The 20,104-nt window shown below is 44.6% G+C and overlaps 1 protein-coding gene and 3 pseudogenes across 13 annotated transcripts in view; all 4 read right to left on the bottom strand.

The window, feature by feature from the left end:
• foxp2 (forkhead box P2) overlaps nt 1–20,104 on the bottom strand; it is a 906,820-nt gene that overhangs the window by 317,235 nt on the left and 569,481 nt on the right. The window lies entirely within an intron of this gene.
• Nucleotides 7,722–7,956, bottom strand: LOC139225963 (U2 spliceosomal RNA; annotated as a pseudogene).
• LOC139226052 (U2 spliceosomal RNA) lies at nt 8,107–8,337 on the bottom strand (annotated as a pseudogene).
• On the bottom strand, nt 8,487–8,717 carry LOC139226056 (U2 spliceosomal RNA; annotated as a pseudogene).

Below are 20,104 nucleotides of genomic sequence, written 5' to 3' on the forward strand. Positions count from 1 at the left end.
TGCAAGTGCTGAGCAAATTTCCCTCACTGTTTGAACCGGGAATTGGCAGTTTCAAGGGAGCCAAGGTGCAGATTCACCTAGGCCCAGATGCAAAGCCAGGGCAGTCCCGCACATGATGAGAGAAAAAGTCAAGCTCGAATTGGACAGGCTACAATGTGAGGGGGGTCATCTCACCGGTCGAATTTAATGAATGGGCCAGCCCCATTGTTTGAGTGTTAAAGAGCGACAGCACAGTCAGGATCTGTGGAGATTGCAAGGTCATGATCAACTGAGTTTCGAAACAAGATCAGTATCCGCAACCGAAGGCTGATGACCTGTTTGCAACGCTAGCCGGGGGAGAATCGTTCACCAAATTGGATCTAACGTCAGCCTACATGACACAGGAACTGGTTGAATCAAAGAAACTTATGTGCATCAACACGCACAAAGGACTGTTTATTTACAACAGGTGCCCTTTTGGCATCCGTTCGGCGACAGCCATGTTTCAGAGAAACATGGAGAGCCTATTGAAATCCGTCCCGAGGACCGTGGTAGTCCAAGACGACATCCTAGTCACAGGTCATGACACCGCCGAGACCCACACAATCTGGAAGAGGATCTGCCTCGTCTGAACAAAGTGGAACTCAGGCTGAAACGTTCGAAGTGCGTTTTCATGGCACCAGAGGTCGAATTCCTTGGACAAAAGATTGCTGCAGATGGAATCAGGCCTACAGACATGAAAACAGAAGCCATCAAAAATGCGCCCAGGCCCCAGAGTGTGACAGAGCTGCATTCGTTCCTGGGTCTTCTCAACTACTTCGGTAACTTCTTACCCAAATTGAGCACGGTATGCAGAGTCTTTACACAAGCTGCTCAGGAAAGGAGACGACTGGGTGTGGGGTAAACTTCAAGACAGAGCCATTGAGAAGGCTACAAATCTGTTGTGTTCCCACAAGCTACTGGTACTGTATGACCCATGCAAGTGTCTAGTTTTGACCTGTGATGCATCGTCCTATGGGGTCGGCTGCGTACTCCAGCAAGCCAATGAGTCAGGCAAACTACAACCAGTTGCATACCCATCTCAAAGCCTGTCCAAGGTGGAAAGAGCCTATGGCATGGTAGAGAAAGAGGCTTTAGCATGTGTTTATGGGATTAAAAAAATGCATAGTACCTGTTTGGGCTTTGCTTCGAGCTGGAAACCGATCACAAGCTGCTTATATCGTTGTTCCCGGAACACAAAGGTATTAATTACCACTGCTTGGTTTAAATTCATTAGCAACCTTTGAGTCAGACACATTAAAAATTCAAAAGACACAATTAACAATGACTCACCAGCAGATGGAAATTGGTGAAAATTCCGTATACCACTGCAAAATTCTGTTCACAATTATTTGAGACATTTGCATCTGATTCAGTGATTGTGGACACCATGTTACATACTGATCAACACCAATTCATTCTTGGACAAAGGGTTGCAAGGTGGTGCTGACAGAACAATGGTGACAGAGATTTTCTTGAGAGTGCGGTGGCAATACGGTGCGTGCAAGCAGCATGAAGCAACAGGAAGGTGTGGAGAAGGGAGAAAGTTACAGGCACTCAGTGTTAAGTCCTGACTCGAATGTACTGACTTCCTGAAGTCAAGGTCACTCAGGACCTGCACCTTTAATTCCAGCTCTCCAGTGCTGCACTTGCCTGAGACCTCCCTTTATATACCACAGTGGGACAGGTATGGAGTGTCTCCTGCAAGTGCACCCCTGCTGGTAAGGTATGCTTATTGTTACAGGTCATAGAAACATAGAAAATAGGTGCAGGATTCGGCCATTCGGCCCTTCGCGCCTGCACCGCCATTCAATGAGTTCATGGCTGAACATGCAACTTCAGTACCCCATTCCTGCTTTCTCGCCATACCCCTTGATCCCCCAAGCAATAAGGACTACATCTAACTCCTTTTTGAATATATCCAGTTACAGTCATGTATAGCATGGTAAGATACAGTTATATACAGTAATGTGAGATACATGACATCACCCTCCCCCAAGGTCTTATTGCCTTTATAGATTCAGCCTCTCAGGTGGTCTGCGCTCTCGTGTGGTGTGTCTTAGTTGTGGTTCAGTTGTTTGCCTTGGTGCCTGTTTTTCGTTCAGTGTGATTGCTGGTATCTCGCCTGGGTTGTCTGTTTTGTTCAGTATGATTGCTGGTATCTCACCTGGGCTGTCTGTTGAGACTGCCCTTTCCTCAGGTTGTTCCACCTGTCTGTCCGCCAGCTGTGGTGTGAGTTCCACATTGTTGTCTGCCTCTGGTTCTTCAGTGTTATCAGTGAATCTACTTTTTACTTGGTCTACATGCCTCCGGCAGGTTTGGCCATTGTCCATTTGTACAACTCTTTGTCTGTTACTGTCCCTGCAAGCCATTTGGTACCCCGGCCATAGTTTAGCACAAACACTTTGTCCCCTATCTCATTCCACCTCCCCCTCGAATTTCGGTCATGGTACTCAGTTAGCTTTTGACGCTTAGCCTCAACAATTTCATGCATGTCTGGGAGGATTAACGAGAGCCTGGTCTTTAAGGTTCGTTTCATCAATAGTTGCGCGGGGGGAACCCCAGTCAACAAATGTGGACGAGATCTGTATGCCAGCAGCAGTCGCGACAGGCGGCTCTGTAGGGTGGGACCTTGGATTCTGAGCATGCCTTGTTTAATGATCTGTACTGCTCGCTCCGCTTGGCCATTGGAGGCCGGCTTGAAAGGTGCTGTCTTAACGTGATTTATACCGTGGTCAACTATAAAATCGTGAAATTCTGCGCTGGTGAAGCATGGACCATTATCACTGACCAATATGTCAGGAATGCCGTGCATTGCAAACATGGTTCTAAGGCTCTCCACAGTGGTGCTCGAGTTTAAAATGGTGCACTCGATCCATTTTGAAAATGCATCAACGACTACGAGGAACATTTTGCCCATGAATGGGACCACATAGTCTACATGCACCCGCGACCACGGTTTGGTGGGCCAGGGCCAGGGGCTTAGGGGGGGCCTCCCTGGGGGCATTACTGAGTTGGGCACAAATGGTGCACCGACGGACGCAGAGCTCCAAGTCCGCGTCAATGCCAGGCCACCAGACGTGAGATCTGGCTATGGCCTTCATAAGGATGATCCCCGGGTGCTTGCGATGGAGCTCCCGGACAAACGCCTCCCTGCCTCGTAAGGGCATAACTACTCGGCTGCCCCACATCAGGCAGTCTGCCTGTAGTGAGAGTTCATGCATGCGCCTATGGAAGAGGTTGACCTCCTCGGGTCAGGCATCGCGAGCCTCTGCCCAGTCACCGGTTAAAACGCATCTTTTAACTAGAGATAACTTGGGGTCGCTGGTCATCCAGGCTCTGATTTGGCGAGATGTCATGGGCGAACCTGTGGATTCAAAGGCATTGATTGCCATGACCATCTCACAGTCCTGTTCGTCGGATCCTTCTGTGGTCACCAGGGGTAGCCTGCTAAGTGTGTCGGCACAGTTGTCTGTGCCTGGTCTGTGCCTTATCGTGTAGTCGTAAGCCGCCAGCATGAGTGCCCACCGCTGAATGCGCCCCAAACCCAGTCGTCTTCCTTGCTGGACGACACATTCCTCCGTTCCGCTGCGGCGACATTGCGTGGTCTGGACGCTCTCTCGTCCCGTGGCCTGGACGCACCCTCACCCTCTGGTCCGGGCACCCTCTCGTCCGTGTCTGTGATGCTGACTGTCATGATCTTCCTCCCCAGGTATTTTGCCTCTGGCGTCGGGAAGACGCATTCGGATTATTTCGGCTGGAGTCCCACTCCACATGGCCGACCTGGAGCCTCTTCCATCGTCGCGAAGGGGTCGTCGGCTTCGAGTGATGGGTACTGCGCCTGTACCGCTGCTCAGTTGAACTTTACCTCCTCGTGGTTGTGATGAGCAGCCTGTGCCTCAGGGATCTGCGAATGGATCGGCACCTCAATGCCTGGTTCAGCTGGAAGTGGGGGTTTGCTCAGCCTTTGAGAAGGGGAGGCCTCGTTCGCCGGAGAAGATACGCAGAGGTATCTTCCCCATCCACCCTCCTGCCAAGCAGCATTGGCCCATCACCTGAAACAATCCACAGTGGTAAATTGTGCACTGCTCCCTCATGGAATACTCTTATGTCCGCACTACCAATAACTGGTATCAGTTCCTTGGTATCGGTGTGCAGCTTTGCCTGAATCGGGATCAGCTTGGGTCGCTGTGCTTCGTCACACCACAGCCTCTCGAAAGCCTTCTGGCTCATAACCGATTGACTCGCACCTGTGTCTCGTTACATTATCGAAGGGCTTTTCATGGTGAAGGTGTGTATCCCATATACTTCCTCTTCATCCTCAGGTTCAGTTGCCTCTCCTGCTCGTTCATCGTGATCCTCGCTGGATTGGTCATCCTCTCCTGACTCTGCCATGTGGTGAGTCAGAGATCATTTGCACATTCGCTGGAGGTGTCCCATTGTTCCACAGCCCTTGCACACATAGGGTTTGAATCTACATTGATGAGCTCTACGGCTGCCCCCGCAGTATTAACATGGTGCTAATGGATATGAATTCATGCCCCACAGCGGACTCTGAGTCACTCTAGGCCTAGGTCTGGCCTCTGCAATCGGGTGGGCCCTGCCCTGTGCCATTCTGCCTACTGCAAACATTATTTTGTGCACGGTGCTTGCCGGCGAGCTTCGATTCTGTGAAGATATCTGTTTTGTGTTATCGCTCGTGCATATGAAGGCTTGGGATATCGTGATGGCCTTGCTCAGATCTAGTGATTTGCGAAGGATGACCTGGTGGCCAATTACAAGCACGAAAAAGTCCCGCAACATTTCCCCCAAGCATCCTGCAAAGTCACACTGCGCCGCAAAACTCGCCACATTCTGGCCCTCGGAGCGACGGTGCGTGTAAAAGCGGTACCTGGCCATCAGGATGCTCACCTTTGGCGGCAGATTAGGAAAAAGGGAGGTACAACGAGACCTGGGTGTCGTGGTACATCAGTCATTGAAAGTTGGCATGCAGGTACAGCAGGCCGTGAAGGCGGCAAATGGCATGTTGACCTTCATAGCTAGGGGATTTGAGTATAGGAGCAGGGAGGTCTTACTGCAGTTGTACAGGGCCTTGGTGAGGCCTCACCTAGAATATGGTGTTCAGTTTTGGTCTCCTAATCTGAGGAAGGACGTTCTTGCTATTGAGGGAGTGCAGCGAAGGTTCACTAGGCTGATTCCCGGGATGGCAGGACTAACATATGAGGAGAGACTGGATCAACTGGGCCTGTATTCACTGGAGTTTAGAAGGATGAGAGGGGATCTCATAGAAATATATAAAATTCTGACAGGACTGGACAGGTTAGATGCAGGAAGAATGTTCCCGATGTTGGGGAAATCCAGAAGCTGTGGGCACAGTCTAAGGATAAGGGGTAAGCCATTTAGGACCGAGATGAGGAGAAACTTCTTCACTCAGCGAGTTGTTAACCTGTGGAATTCTTTACCGCAGAGAGTTGTTGGTGCCAGTTCGTTAGATATATTCAAGAGGGAGTTAGATATGGCCCTTGTGGCTAAAGGGATCAAGGGGTATGGAGAGAAAGCAGGAAAGGGGTACAGAGGTGAATGATCAGCCATGAACTTATTGAATGGTGGTGCAGGCTCGAAGGGCTGAATAGCCTACTCCTGCACCTATTTTCTATGTTTCTATGTTTGAGGTGTTCCTTAGCCAGCATACACAGCTCTGCGTAAGATTTGTCCGGTGCTAGCAAATTTTTAAGGAGGCTATATACCGATGACCCACATACGGTGAGGAGAATCGACCTGCGCTTGGTTGCCATCTCAGCCTTGTTCAATTTGTTGGCCACAAAGTACTGGTCGAGGCGCTCAACGAAGGCTTCCCAATCATCACCCTCAACAAACCTCTCAAAAATACCAACGGCAGCTATTACTGCGTGAAAGTTCTTGATCCGTTACTCGTCGCCAATTTTTTATGTTCAGAATAAATTCACAGGACTATATCGCGGTTATGACCTTGGTCTCTTTATTCAGACTCCAGAGTGAGGAAGTAGCATGGTGAAGCACCTTTTATACCTGCTTGCCCCAGGGTGCACAGGTGACCCTTAGGTCTCCCACAGGTGTGCCTCTTAGTGGCAAGTCTTACATTTGGATAAGGTCTACATACATACATAACACTCCCAAGCTGCATACAGTTCAAAAGTGTCTTCAAATCCTGAAGGCTTCAGCTTCTGAGATTGGAAAGTGAACAGCTGTGAAACAGTTTTTATATAACTTCTGCAGTTGTCAACTAGTCACAGCTATGGAGAGTCGCTGAGAACCTAACACGCTTACCTGACATGAAGCCCGAGTGACGGGAAGCTCCTGAAAAAGTTGTAAAAATGGCAAGTACCTGATAACATTCTTTTTAAATACCTTTAAAGTACCTCTTAATCATGTTAATTGGCTGGCCCGCCGCTTGGTGTCGGGTCTGTGAACCGTAGCCAGGCCCAGCACTTTGGAAACTGATAAGGCAGCGGGTTTAGAGCGGACTTCCGCCCCACTGTCAATCACGGCCATTTTGACAGCAGGCCTGCCTCCAAACCCCCACTCACAGGGCTGGTAAGCTTCTGGCCTTTACAACTCCTCATTCTTGGGGCTTGGCCACGACCAAATTTTTACCCAGCAAGCCTCTTCCCTGTCCAATCTTCCTTTCAGCAGTTTCCTAGCTTTAATCTCTTTGCATTTAAAAGCACTTACTCTGCTTATATATATTGTATTTGTAAGCACAATATTCGGGAGGGTGGGCATGAGTGCACTAATAGATATGGGGCAAAAGGACCAAGGTTCAGACGAACTGAAGGCTAGTAGTCTCCATTATCATCCACCTCTGGACCTAAGAAAACTTCCAGAAACCCTGTTTATCGATCTAAAATCTCCAGCTGTTCCATCTCCTTTCTATGCTCATGCCATCATGATCCTGTCGTGTTGGCTCTGGCATGGCAATGAACCTGGGCTTTTCAGAGAGGTTGAAGCTTCTTTATACAGATTTTAGACACAAAACATGCTATTTTATCAGTTACTTTAATATATTCTTGTATATTTTGTCAGTTTTAAATATATTTATTGTATTGCAAGCTTTATTTCCACTATTAAATTTGTCAGCTAGCGGCAGTTTAAGATGGCAGCAGTTCAAGATGGTAGCAGGAGGATTTGAAAAATATAGTTGGTGCAATGTGATTATTTTGTTTGTCTTCTCTCATTTATTGGCTACTGTTGCTAACTTATAGTGAGTCATATTGCAAGGGGATGCTGGACAGAGGAAATGTTAGAAGGGTATACATAGTATTGGTCATGATAATATACAATGTATTAGTCTTCTGCAAAGGTGTAGAATTTTTTTTTTTTGGAAATTCGTAGCCAATCGTTCCAATTCTTTGTCAAATCACAAACGCCAGAGGTCACCTTGGGCCCATTCAAGGATCACTCTGCGCCAATGCTCTTAGCCAAAAGGCCTAGAGCCACTGCACCGTTCCTGGAAGTACTGCAATACCAAGTTCGTGCCATGGAGGTGGATGGGTCAGGTCCCCCACACACCTCCGTGGAGGTGGATGGGTCAAGTGTAGAAATTTTTTTTTTTTTTTTAATTCGTAGCCAATCGTTCCAATTCTTTGTCAAATCACAAACGCCAGAGGTCACCTTGCACATGCCAAGGATCACTCTGCGCCAATGCTCTTAGCCAAAAGGCCTAGAGCCACTGCACCGTTCCTGGAAGTACTGCAATACCAGGTTCGTGCCATGGAGGTGGATGGGTCAGGTCCCCCACACACCTCCGTGGAGGTGGATGGGTCAAACCTCCCCACCCACCTCCTGTTTCCAAAAATGCAAGCATATACCTTCCTGACCAGGGAGAAACCACCCGGAGGTCATGGTGGCTGGTCAGAAATGGTACTACACTTGATCTTAGCCAAAAGGCCGAGAAGCGTTGTCAAGTGTAGAAATTTTTTTTTTAATTTATTTTTTTTTTTTATTCGTGTCCAATCGTTCCAATCGTTACAATTCTTTGTCAAACGCCAGAGGTCACCCTGCACCAGTCAAGGATCACTCTGCGCCAATGTTCTTAGCCAAAAGGCCTAGAGCCACTGCACCGTTCCTGGAAGTACTGCAATACCAGGTTCGTGCCATGGAGGTGGATGGGTCAGGTCCCCCACACACCTCCGTGGAGGTGGATGGGTCAAGCCATCCCACCCACCTCCTGTTTACAAAAATGTAAGCATATACCTTCCTGACCAGGGAGAAACCACCCGGAGGTCATGGTGGCTGGTCAGGTTAGTTATGCAGATCTTAGCCAAAAGGCCGAGAAGCGATGTTGTCAAGTGTAGAAATTTTTTTTTTTTTTTTTTTAAATAAATTCGTAGCCAATCGTTTCCAATTCTTTGTCAAGTCACAAACGCCAGAGGTCACCCTGCACCAGTCAAGGATCACTCTGCGCCAATGCTCTTAGCCAAAAGGCCTAGAGCCACTGCACCGTTCCTGGAAGTACTGCAATACCAGGTTCGTGCCATGGAGGTGGATGGGTCAGGTCCCCCACACACCTCCGTGGAGGTGGATGGGTCAAGCCATCCCACCCACCTCCTGTTTACAAAAATGTAAGCATATACCTTCCTGACCAGGGAGGAACCACCCGGAAGTCATGGTGGCTGGTCAGGTTAGTTATGCAGATCTTAGCCAAAAGGCCGAGAAGCGATCGTAGAAATGTTTAAGGTGACCTAACTCTTTAAGGTAAAACATTCAAATTGATTCAACACTGCTCGAGGACAAGCACAGGTTAATTGTTGTTTGGTCAGGGAGCTTGGTGCATAACAATTTTGCATCTGAAAAGGACACAGTATTACAAGATGGTTTTGCATCTGCATCACAGTGCGCTGTCTTATGTGTGACATCAGTGAATGCTCTGTACTAATTTTTATATATTCGTAGCAGATCACCTATGGCATTGCTCATGCTGATTCCGGGATCACGGATCATATTGTTGCAAGTGGAGGATATTGAGGTGTGGAAGTAATGGAAGGGTGTACATGACCAATAAAATAAATTGGATATATGTTCTCGGCCTGTCCAAGCTAAAATGCCTGGGTTTCTTTTTTTTTAAGTGTAATCGAGGATGTCGGCCTCATGTGGCAGTAAGTTTGAGTTTAATTGTACTCCAGGCAATAGATGTGAGTCCAGGATGAAATGTCTTCGTTAGTTACCCTAAAAGTATTTGAAGCTATGGGGTACAGATATTGTGACTGCTGTGCCAATAAGGCATTCTTTGCCACTGGGGGAGTTTCTCTGTACATTCTCAATGACTGGTTTCCTTTCTTTTTTGAAACTAGATTACTTGAAGAAATTTGCATATGAGCCAATCAGTTGCAAGAAATTAACTTGGTATAAATTTACCTAAAATTAAATGTGACAGAGAAATGTGACATAATTAGTGTGACATGGTGAACAGGAAATGCTGTGGCTGTACCATTTTGAATTTATTTTAGATAGTCAGATAATGGTTCAGAAGATGTCTATATCTTGTCTTGCAGAACTTGATTAGAAGCAGAAGGCTGAATCCCTTTTATAGATTAATGCTGGTTAATGCTAATATCAAAATTTTAACAAAATCCTAACGAGAATAGCTAATGGTGGTAAATAAGAAAAAGAGAAGAGGTCACCAGCTGGAAGAAAATACTGCATTTAAACAAAAATCATACTGCATTAAGACAGTGCAACATATTTGATAAAACAAAACTACTTCAGATTAAAATTAAACTGTATTCTTTGATTTTTCTTCCCATTGTCTTTTGAAAAAATGGTTTAATTAGTTCTCACCTAAACGATCGAACTTCTAAACAATGGTTAGCATACAAATCTCTATTCTTGTAACTTTGGTGCATTTTAATTGTCGAATCTATTTACATTGTGTCATTATGTAGCAACAAATTTGCTGTTAATTAGCTTATTGATTAGTTTCCTTGTTTTAACACCTAGTTCATGGAGTAGTGTGACAAAATGTCAGGGTTGTTTATTCACTAGCCCCAACGATCAGGAGATTTGTTAACAAATTCCAAGACTAATTGTTGAACCAAATTGAACCAATTGCTGACCAAACTGGTAACGTGTATTAACAGGTTTTATAAATTATGAAAAGTAGCTGTTTCACAGCTGTTAAACTGACTGGCACACTCATTTGGTCAGGCATTACCGTTTAGGTTTTCTGGCCAGAAAATATTTTCTTAAGTCACAGAATAAGTAATATTTCATGAATTGTTGCCAAATGTTGGCAAATCTGTCACCAATGCTAGTCAATAAAAAATTAGGTCTATAAAATCAGTTGAATGAGGACTTCTACCATTTATCCACTAAATTTAACTCAGTTTAATTGTTCACTGAAAATATAATGAAAGTTTGTTTCAGATGACACCTTTTTTAAAATAGATTATTTTAAGGTTAGAAAGTAGAGAAAAAAGTGCAAAAGGACTTTAATAACTGAATAAATTGTAATACTATTATGAAATCTAGAGTAGTGGAACTGTTAACAAATATTTGAATAAGTTTGCCTCTGAACTGTGCATTCATTTAAAATCTTAATTTCCCAACAACTTAGATTCACACCCACAGTACAATACTTCAGTATAGCACCTGCCCCCTAAACAACATCACAAAGGAGATCAGGCATGAAATGGTCATAAGTGTTTGTTTCCAGTAGATTTCACTTTTCTCTTGCAAGCTACAGCTTGACATTTTGTAAAATCTCCGGGGACCAAACATTGAAAAATCGAGTTACAGAAGGAGTGCACTGTAAATTCCATGAAGTCATGTAATATGTCTTAACACAGATGGGCACACAATGGTAATTCACAGTAGTTGATAATAGAACAATACCTTCTGTTTTGTCTAGGGAAGGAGCCATGCATCTGCTACATTGTCAGTCATTCTACATATCTTTTAGTGTCATCCTAGTGTAGAAGAAGACTCAATATGTCAGGCCAAGTGTACAGTACTTTAGGGATTACTACAGGAATACGAAAAATGCTCTGCGAGAGAAAACAAATTATTGCACCCTAATACTAAATCTAAACACTCTGGGTGAAATATTTTTCTTATTGCCCTTCATTACAATGTAAATTAACTATCATCTGTTGTTGTGATCACAAATTTTTGCATGATGAATTAAGATTGTACTGTGTACGGAATGTGATTCTCTGAATGAGAACATGTGGTTTAATGGAGTATCTTTCCTGTATCTGTGCTGCATAAAACCTCAATGATTATGGTTTCTAAATTATGCTCAAGGGCAAATTAAAATTTGCATGAGAGTTTTAGCTTGATGAGCTGGATGCTGTACAGACAACAGCATGCAGTGTAACTTTTAATTTTGCATATTTCCCTAAAGACAGAGGAGTGTATGGATTATAGGAAAATGAGAAACTTGCCAAGCTGGTATCAGCTGAACGATGTATCTTCTTAACTGACATTAATTAAAACTCCCAGTGGTCTCCTAAACACCTGACAAATACAATAAATGTTGCATAAATGTGCCGTGTGCTAACAGGAGATGTTACCATGCAATGATTAGTGCTTTAAAACCAGGATTGTAAAGAAAATCAGCAAGCCTGCAGGCAACATTACTATGACTATCATAAATAGAAAATCAACACAGTAACTCATTGAAAATAGCCAAATAAAGAGAAGTTCTTTTTTTAAAACCACAATAAAAACACAAATGTTTTAAAAGCTACATTTTAAAAAGAACACTTTTAGAAACGGTTTATCATTAAAAAAAATATTAAAGTGAATATATCTACAAAGTACAAAAAATGTAAAGCTACAGAAACTGAAATCCATCAAAATCTACAGATATATGAGCTCACATATTTACAATGGTAATGCACAGAAGCAACCACACTACGAATTTAAAATAATGTGAACTTAACATAAAAATTCTAGACACCACTATCTAAATTCTCAATAGACAGTGTCAGCCACTTAATTTGCAGGTACCTGCTCCCTAATGCCTCTCTTTGCAATGTTACTTATACTTTCTTCTATGCTAAACCCAGAAAAATGCCTGTCATTTCCTGTCAGATTTTTCATCTCAAATTCTCCTCAAGCAACAAAGTCAGGTTAATTGCAGTCACTTTTATATTCACAAGCAACTTACAGACTCAGTGCAGGGTAACAATTGGCTGTGAAATGAGAAAAGGTGCCCCATCCCCAGAACTGTGCGTGAGATAACAAATGTGAAAGGACTGAATGCAAATGCTGTACAGATAAATAAAACCTAATAGAAAACACAGCCTAAATTTAATGTTACAACTATTCGACCTCATTAGCTGAACATGTTCCTGTCATATTTTCTCTGTAAATGCTTTCATGCAAGACAGGCACAATGAATAAGCTATTCTTTGTACCTATACATGTAGCAACTGAGAATACTCTGATCATACAAAAGGTAGAACTCTAGTGTATATCAGATTAGCAGCATGAGGTAATTTTTTCTTAATTCTAAGACAAAAGCACTTAAAAGATCATTTTAGAAACAATTATTTCTTTATAATTTTTTAAAATTATCTCACAAATGTATCAGGTTGCTGAATCATGTTACAAAGAAGGAATTGAGGATACTTTGGCCCTGAAATTCAAGGGGTTCTGTGGTTTTTTTGGGGTTCTGTTATTCTCCCTCCAAAGTTACGGCAGGAGACTTGGAGAACCCTACATAATTTCAGGGCCTATATCTTTAGCTGCTAAGTATAGAATTTAGCATATCAATAAGATGAGCAAATGACTTATGAATGGCAATGTTGTAAATGATCTATGAGGGACCCATAAATAAAATTAATTGAACATTCAATAGTTGAAAATCAGATTATTTTGTTATTCCACAAATGTATATTTAATTTTTGCAAAAAGCTATTGTATGAAAAGTATATTTTAACCAGCTGATGGAGGACCTTTGTCTTACTGATGTTTAGTGTAAAGCCCAAGCTTTCCTACGCCTCAGTAAATACATCGACTATGTCCTGGAATTCATCTTGTGTGTGTGCGCAGACGCAGGGGTCGTCCGCGTACTGTAGCTTGACGACAGAGTTTGGGGTGGTCTTGGACCTGGCCTGGAGACAGCAAAGGTTTAACAGGTTCCCACTGGTTCTGTAGTTTAGTTCCACACCAGCGGGGAGCTTGTCGACTGTGAGGTGGAGCATGGCAGCGAGGAACATTGAGAAGAGGGTTGGGGCGATGACGCAGCCTTGCTTGACCCTGGTCCTGAAGTGGTTTGGGTCTGTGATGGATCCGTTGGTAAGGATCATGGCCTGCATGTCGTCGTGGAGCAGGCGGAGGATGTTAACGAACTTTTAGGGGCATTTGAAACGGAGTTGGACGCTCCATAGACCCTCGCGATTGACAGTGTCAAAGGCCTTTGTAAGGTCGAAGAAGGCCATGTATAAGGGCTGGCGTTGTTCCCTGCAGCTGTCGTGCTGCAAAAATCATGTCCATGTAGGGGACGAAAACTGCATTGCGATTCTGGGAGGAGCTCCTCGGCCACGGGGAGAAGACGGTTGAGGAGGACTCTAGCAATGACTTTCCCAGTGGCTGATAGCAGGGAGATTCCTCTGTAGTTGCCGCAGTCAGACTTATCTCCTTTTTTAAAGATGATCACAATCACTGCATCTCTAAGATCTCCCGGCATGTTCTCCTCCCTCCAGATGAGAGAGATGAGGTCATGTATTCACGCCAACAGTGCCTCTCGGTCATACTTCAGTGCCTCAGCAGGGATTCCATCTGCTCCCATAGCCTTGTCCTGCCCATCCTCGTCGCACAGCACTGCCCCCCAGTCATCAAGATCCACGGCGCAGCCCTGGACAACGTGGACCACTTCCCTTATCTCGGGCGCCTCCTATCAATGGGCACAAATTTCCCCATGAGTTGTGTCATGTATTCAACCAGCATTGTAACCCATGTATAAACTGACCTTAGTTGTACACCGTGAGAACACTGACCACTAGGTGGGAGACACTCCTAACCTGGACCTTCAGGTATAAAAGGGGAAGCTCCACCCACCTTCATCACTTGAGTGCTAAGGAATAAAGGACAGGTCATAGACTGACCTTCTCTCAAGCATGGGCCTCGTGTGCATTTATACTGTATAGTAAGGACGTATCAAGTTGCATCGTTTTTTTTGGTGTAACTTGATTTTACTGGTGTATCTTTTTAGTTGCAAATATGGCCATTTAATTTGCGTCAGTGTAAGTGAGTTAGCTAAGTTTTTTGTTAGGTCAGTTTTTTTTTCAAAAGGGGGCATTCCCAGCCACTTACAACTTTTATGCCAATTTGGCCAGAAAAAAGTTGTACTAAACTAACTTAGGGCAGCGTATGTGTCCACTTTTGTCCGCACAGAAAGACCTTACCTACAGTTAAGGAATCGGCACAAGTAATTACATTTACCAAGCACCAATCAAAGCACAAGCAGTAATAACAATTCAATAAAAAATAAAGAAGTGAAGTAAATAATTAAAGTATCAAATAAAAGTACTGCATCAAATCCTACCTTAAACTGAACGGACAATTAAGAAATCGACGCAGTTAAGTAGTAAAGACCAAACATTGCAAATAAAAGTTTAAATAACTCATTAAAAATAAAGAACTCAGGTAAACAATTGGATAACAAACAAAGATTGTAGTAAATCCTGCCCCGACTTGAACTCGGCCGGGGAAGCAGTGGGCCGGCCTGTAAGGGAGGCCATTCGGCCTGGGAAAGGGGCGGCCATCAAAGAAGCATCGGGAGGCTGAAGGGAGGGGGAGGAGAGGCTGGCTGGGCTCAGCACACACCGGCAAGCCCTTCGGCCAGTGCTGGGGGGGGGGGGGCGTGCGAAGCAGAGTGACCGAATGCGGCATCGGTGGTACGGGGGGAGGAAGGAAGCCAAAGAGAGAGCTGCTGGCTGGCCTTCATATCGGGGGGGGGTGCCTAACGCGGCATACAAATAGCAACACAGGCAGGACACGGCTGCAAGTTTCGGCGCTACTGCGCATGCGCGAACACCGGACCCGATGCCACTGCGCATGCACAACGCTGCTGGCACTGATTTCAGTGCAGGGCCAGGGCACTCCAGACTCAAGATGGGGCCATTTTTTCCCGGCACCGTTTCCAGCACACAAAAGCAGCGCATAAAGGGTAAGTACGCCAAAAAAATGGGTTGGCCAAAATTGGGCCCAACAAGAGCAAGCACTGACGACGAGATCCAACACTGCCTCCAGTGCACCAGTGCAGACTTCGGCCACCTGAGGAAAAGAGTGTTTGAAGATCGGGCCCTCAAAACTGTCACCAAGCTCATGGTCAACAGGGCTGTATTAATACCCGCCCATCCTGTATGGTTCAGAAACATGGACCATGTACAGTAGACACCTCATGTCGGTGGAGAAATACCACCAACGATGATTCGCAAGCTCCTACAAATCCCCTGGGAGGACAGACGCACCAACTTCAGCGTCCTTGACCAGGCCAACATCCCCAGCATTGAAGCACTGACCACACTTGATCAGCTCCGCTGGGCAGGCCACATAATTCGCATGCCAGACACGAGACTCCCAAAGCAAGCGTTCTACTTGGAACTCCTTCACAGAAAACAAGCCAAAGGTGGACAGCAGAAACGTTACAAGGACACCCTCAAAGCCTCCCTGATAAAGTGCAATATCCCCACTGACACCTGGGAGTCCCTGGCCAAAGCCGCCCTAAGTGGAGGAAGTACATCCAGGAGGACGCTGAGCTCCTCGAGTCTCGTCGCCAAGAGCATGCAGAAATCAAGCGCAGGCTGTGGAAAGAGCGTGCGGCAAACCAGTCCCACCCACCCCTTCCCTTAACGACTATCTGTCCCACCTGTGACAGAGAATGTGGTTCTCGTATTGGACTGTAAGCCACCTGGGAACTCATGTTAAGTGTGGAAGCAAGTCGTCCTCGATTCCGAGGGACTGGCTATGATGATATTTTAACCATCAAAAGGCAGTTTCATGGTGGGCAAGTGCAAATATGACATCACAGTTACTGATCATAATGCAGTATCTGTATGATTTTCTTTTTTAAATCCAACATGTGTAAGATTCAGTGTCTTCTCACTCAGACTTGTGGGGGGGGGGTGGGGGCATGCATATTCAACTGCCAAGTTTCCTGTTTCGCAACTAAAAAAATGGATAGTCAGCAACTGAATATAGGGTGGGGACCACCTTGACCATTGACTAGTGCAAGTTTTCACTTGAAACAAGAGGGAGCTTCTTAAATATGCAAATTGAGGTCATCAGCATTTTCCTTAAAGGGACCGCTGGAGGCCACTCAAAAAATGGTCCAGGTAGCTTCCAATTTTTTTTATGGCTGGGCCATGGGCCAAGAGCAGGAGTTCTTCTCCTGGGCCAATATAATAACTTTGGCCTGCTGCCGACCCGTTCAAAGCCCCCCCTTGGGATCGCCACCTCCACCTCATGCTAATGAGACCGGGCCTCAAAATAAGTTGGGCCTCATGCCAGCAAGAGCAGGCAGGGCGAGTGGTTAAGAAGCTGACTTTGTGCCTATTTTGACGCTACTTGAAAATAGCCCCACTGGTCCAAATTATAAATGTGCAGGATAAACCACTGAACGTTGCCTACAAAAGCATATTTCTTGATTTTACCAAAACAAGGAAAAAGCACTTAAGAGAAATTCACTTTGTTTTTTGTACCGTGAAACCTAATGTGAAAAGCCACAAACTATCTATGTTGAAGATTATTTCTTCTCAATAAGAGTACTTGTTTTGGTAAGAAATCCACACTAAATATTACTTGTTTATTAAGAAATTAATTCACAGTGTTTCAGCAAGGAGACTTACTCTGAAATCGGAAAGATATTTTTATCCCCAGTGCAGTAGCATCTGGAGAGAAGTTTTGACTTTAGAAGAAAAAAATAGCCATGTACATCGATCGTAGCCTCCCTGTTACTAGGCAGGTAGAACAAATAAGGCCTATAAGGCAAGAACAACCTCACTGAAACCACTATTTTTTTATTTTGAGAGAAAGATTTTGGGCCTGAACTTGGTGGCCTTACCGCCCACTGCTGTCGGCTGCTGCCGATTTTGGGGGGCGTTCTCCCCTCGGTGCCATTTTTGTGGAGGCCTCTCACCGACGGGAGGGGAGGACCGCTGGAAACCGCCCGCTGATGGACGCTGCGCGCAAGGCGCATAAGTGGCCTCCCGCCCGCCTAGCTGCCAGTTTGGTGTGGGCGGGAGTCGGTGGCAGCAGGGGGAAGAACAGCTGCGAGAAGGCAGGTCTAACCCCAATGCTAAGTATGCAGACCTGCAAAAAAAGGTTAGTGAACTTCTTTTATTTTTTTTCCCAACAATTTATGTTTATGCGGTCCTCTGAAGGTCATCCAGTGGGTTCTTTTGTGAAAATGTTTCATTTTATGTGCTCTGCCCCTTCCTGGGCCCCACTCAATCCTCGGCAGCAGTATGGTGAAGATCGCATTAGCCGCTGAGATTGGGAGTTCCCGCTCGCTGCTGCCCAGATTCACGGCGTAAGTCGTTACTTTCCCGCCAGTCGGTACTGACATATCTTTTAGAGGAATCTTCCTGGCAAAGCACCGCCAGGTCTCTTGGCGGTCCTTTGGGCGGCACTTGGGCGGGCCTTGGTTTTGACCAAGTTCGGGCCCATATGAATTTGAATGTCAACACTTCATATTACTAGGCAGGTGGAACGTATAAGGCCTATAAGGCAAGAACAAACTAATTGAAACTATTTTTTCTTATTTTGGGAGAAAGATGTTATGAATTTGGATGTCAAGACTTTCAATTTTATGTTGAAGGCTGAGTTTAGTATGGCTATATTGCTAGGGTGCACAATGCATTTTCCAATGATATGAGGTTATTGAGTTCCCCCCATAACAAAATGATGGGGTGAAAGTCAGTTAACTATTCAATGTAACTCACGTATGATTTCTACTTGTTTTGCAGTTTTTTGGGAGTGCAAGTTACAAGCATATTATCCACTCATATTAATTTGAAGTCTTTCTTTTGCCTTAAAAAAAATTCAAATTATCCAGTGGTCTAAATTAATCCATTTGAATAATACAGTACACGGAACGTTTTTTTGTACAAACACATTTGAATTAACAGATAATTCAAATTAAGCAACTTCAAATGAAGCCTGTAATTTTTCTTTCCTGATGGCTTTCCATGTACATGTTCGCTATGGGGAGAGCGCAGAGCCGTAGGATAGGTTTTGGATTGCTATAGCAAAGCCAACACAGACACAACAGTCTGTATGTCCTCCTTCTCCATTGTGAACTTCCATGGTTCTATATCGTACGTAATATTTGCAGGTTGATTCTAGGTTCTTAAGCTTAGTTATGGATGATATTTGTGCAATGCTCAGCATATTTTCTGAAAACACAATTCTGCATGACAGACTCATTCGTTAACTTTTGCCATACTGAATGACGATTAAAGCTTTTAAAACATGTGCATCTTTTCTACCACATAATAAACAGCGGCAAATAATTCAAGAGGTACAGAGCTGTGAATGGCTCGCATAAAATATTGGACAAATTCCAAATTTAATAACTTAACATTTAAGTATTTTTTTGTATACTGCAATTGTATGTTTAATTCTAATAAAAAAGCTTATTTCAGCTTCTGCTGCATGTTATATGTGATTTAAAGTTAACTATAATGAAGCAATGTGGAGATGATGGACTATGTCATTTAAAAAAATATATAAGATGCTGTCATAATTGATTTCACACGCATGCTTGTATAAAATTATATTCGTGTTCTACATCACAAAGACTCTCTTCTCCATGCAAAACTGTTATTCCAGCTGAACCATTATATGAATAATGACAAGAAAAAAATTAACAGTTTCTGAACAAAATAATTCTGCCTATTTTGCTCATGTGTGGTTTTCGTGGAATACTTGCAGTTTTGTCATGGAATATGGATTTATTCCACTTACCTGAAAGGTATTTGTATCTCACTCATGGTGTTGTTGCTCATGTTTTACCAGGGGCTAGAACCTCCACTTTGTTTGCCTGCTTAACGTCCACTTAACCGCTGAAATGAGGTATAACACCCAGATATCGCCCATTTTGGCACAAAATGGAATCTGACGGGCTTTTTTTAGGAGACTTATCGCCGAGCGTTACTTTCCCCATGTGCTTAACGGCGAGAAAAAATATTACCACCCGCCCACTTTTTTTGGGCGGAATCAGCAGAATGAGCAAAATCAACGCCCATAATATCACCCAGCGTTACTTTCCTCACGGACTTAACGCCGAGATTCAATAATAACACCCGGCGACTGTTTTTTGTTGTAAAGAACATTTTTAACCAAACAAGCGGCCATGGAGGTCGCCCACCGTCAATTTCACCACCTCGCACACATATCACCCAGAATATTGCCCGCTCAAAAAACCGCCCACAAAAAGTGGAACTAACCAGGACGGACGCCAGCGGTGTGGCTGGCATTTGTTAAATCCCACTCTTACCTGAGGAGCTGATATCGGAAAGATTTGCCTGAAAGAGCACTGATGTGAGTGACAACACTGACACACTGCTGTGTGTGTGCAGCTCAGACATCAATGGTGCCCATCAACTTGGTGCCAGTTAAAGTTTACGTTGATTGATGTTAAGTTGTATTTAACCCTTTCACGGTAAGGAATCACCAGTGCGTAATGGTCCAGCTATCTGTTTCAATGCGCAACAAGGTTATGTTCAATAACAAAAGTTTAATAGCAACATTGGTCTGAAATCATAAGTAACACAGGCAATAACACCCAACCCCCGCCCACATCCCACTTTTTCCACCATTGACATAAATCACATGGTCAATATGTCCTTCAACACAGAATACAAAGGCAAAGCAGGAGCGTGGTCCCCAGCCCCCATACATTACAACAAATTGCATATATCCAGATGGAGACATAACGCACATGCACCTCACTTTCCTTCCCCACTCTCTTTCTTCTCCCCACCTCTATCCCTTCCCCTCCTCGCTCCATGGCGCCTGGCCGAGGAGCTCCTCAGGCGGTGCCTCACTGGGGGGGGGTGGGGGGATGAAGGCAGATGCATTGGTTGAAGGGGTGCGG

This window comes from Pristiophorus japonicus, chromosome 15 (assembly GCF_044704955.1).
Source record: "Pristiophorus japonicus isolate sPriJap1 chromosome 15, sPriJap1.hap1, whole genome shotgun sequence".
Lineage (NCBI taxonomy): Eukaryota > Metazoa > Chordata > Chondrichthyes > Pristiophoridae > Pristiophorus > Pristiophorus japonicus.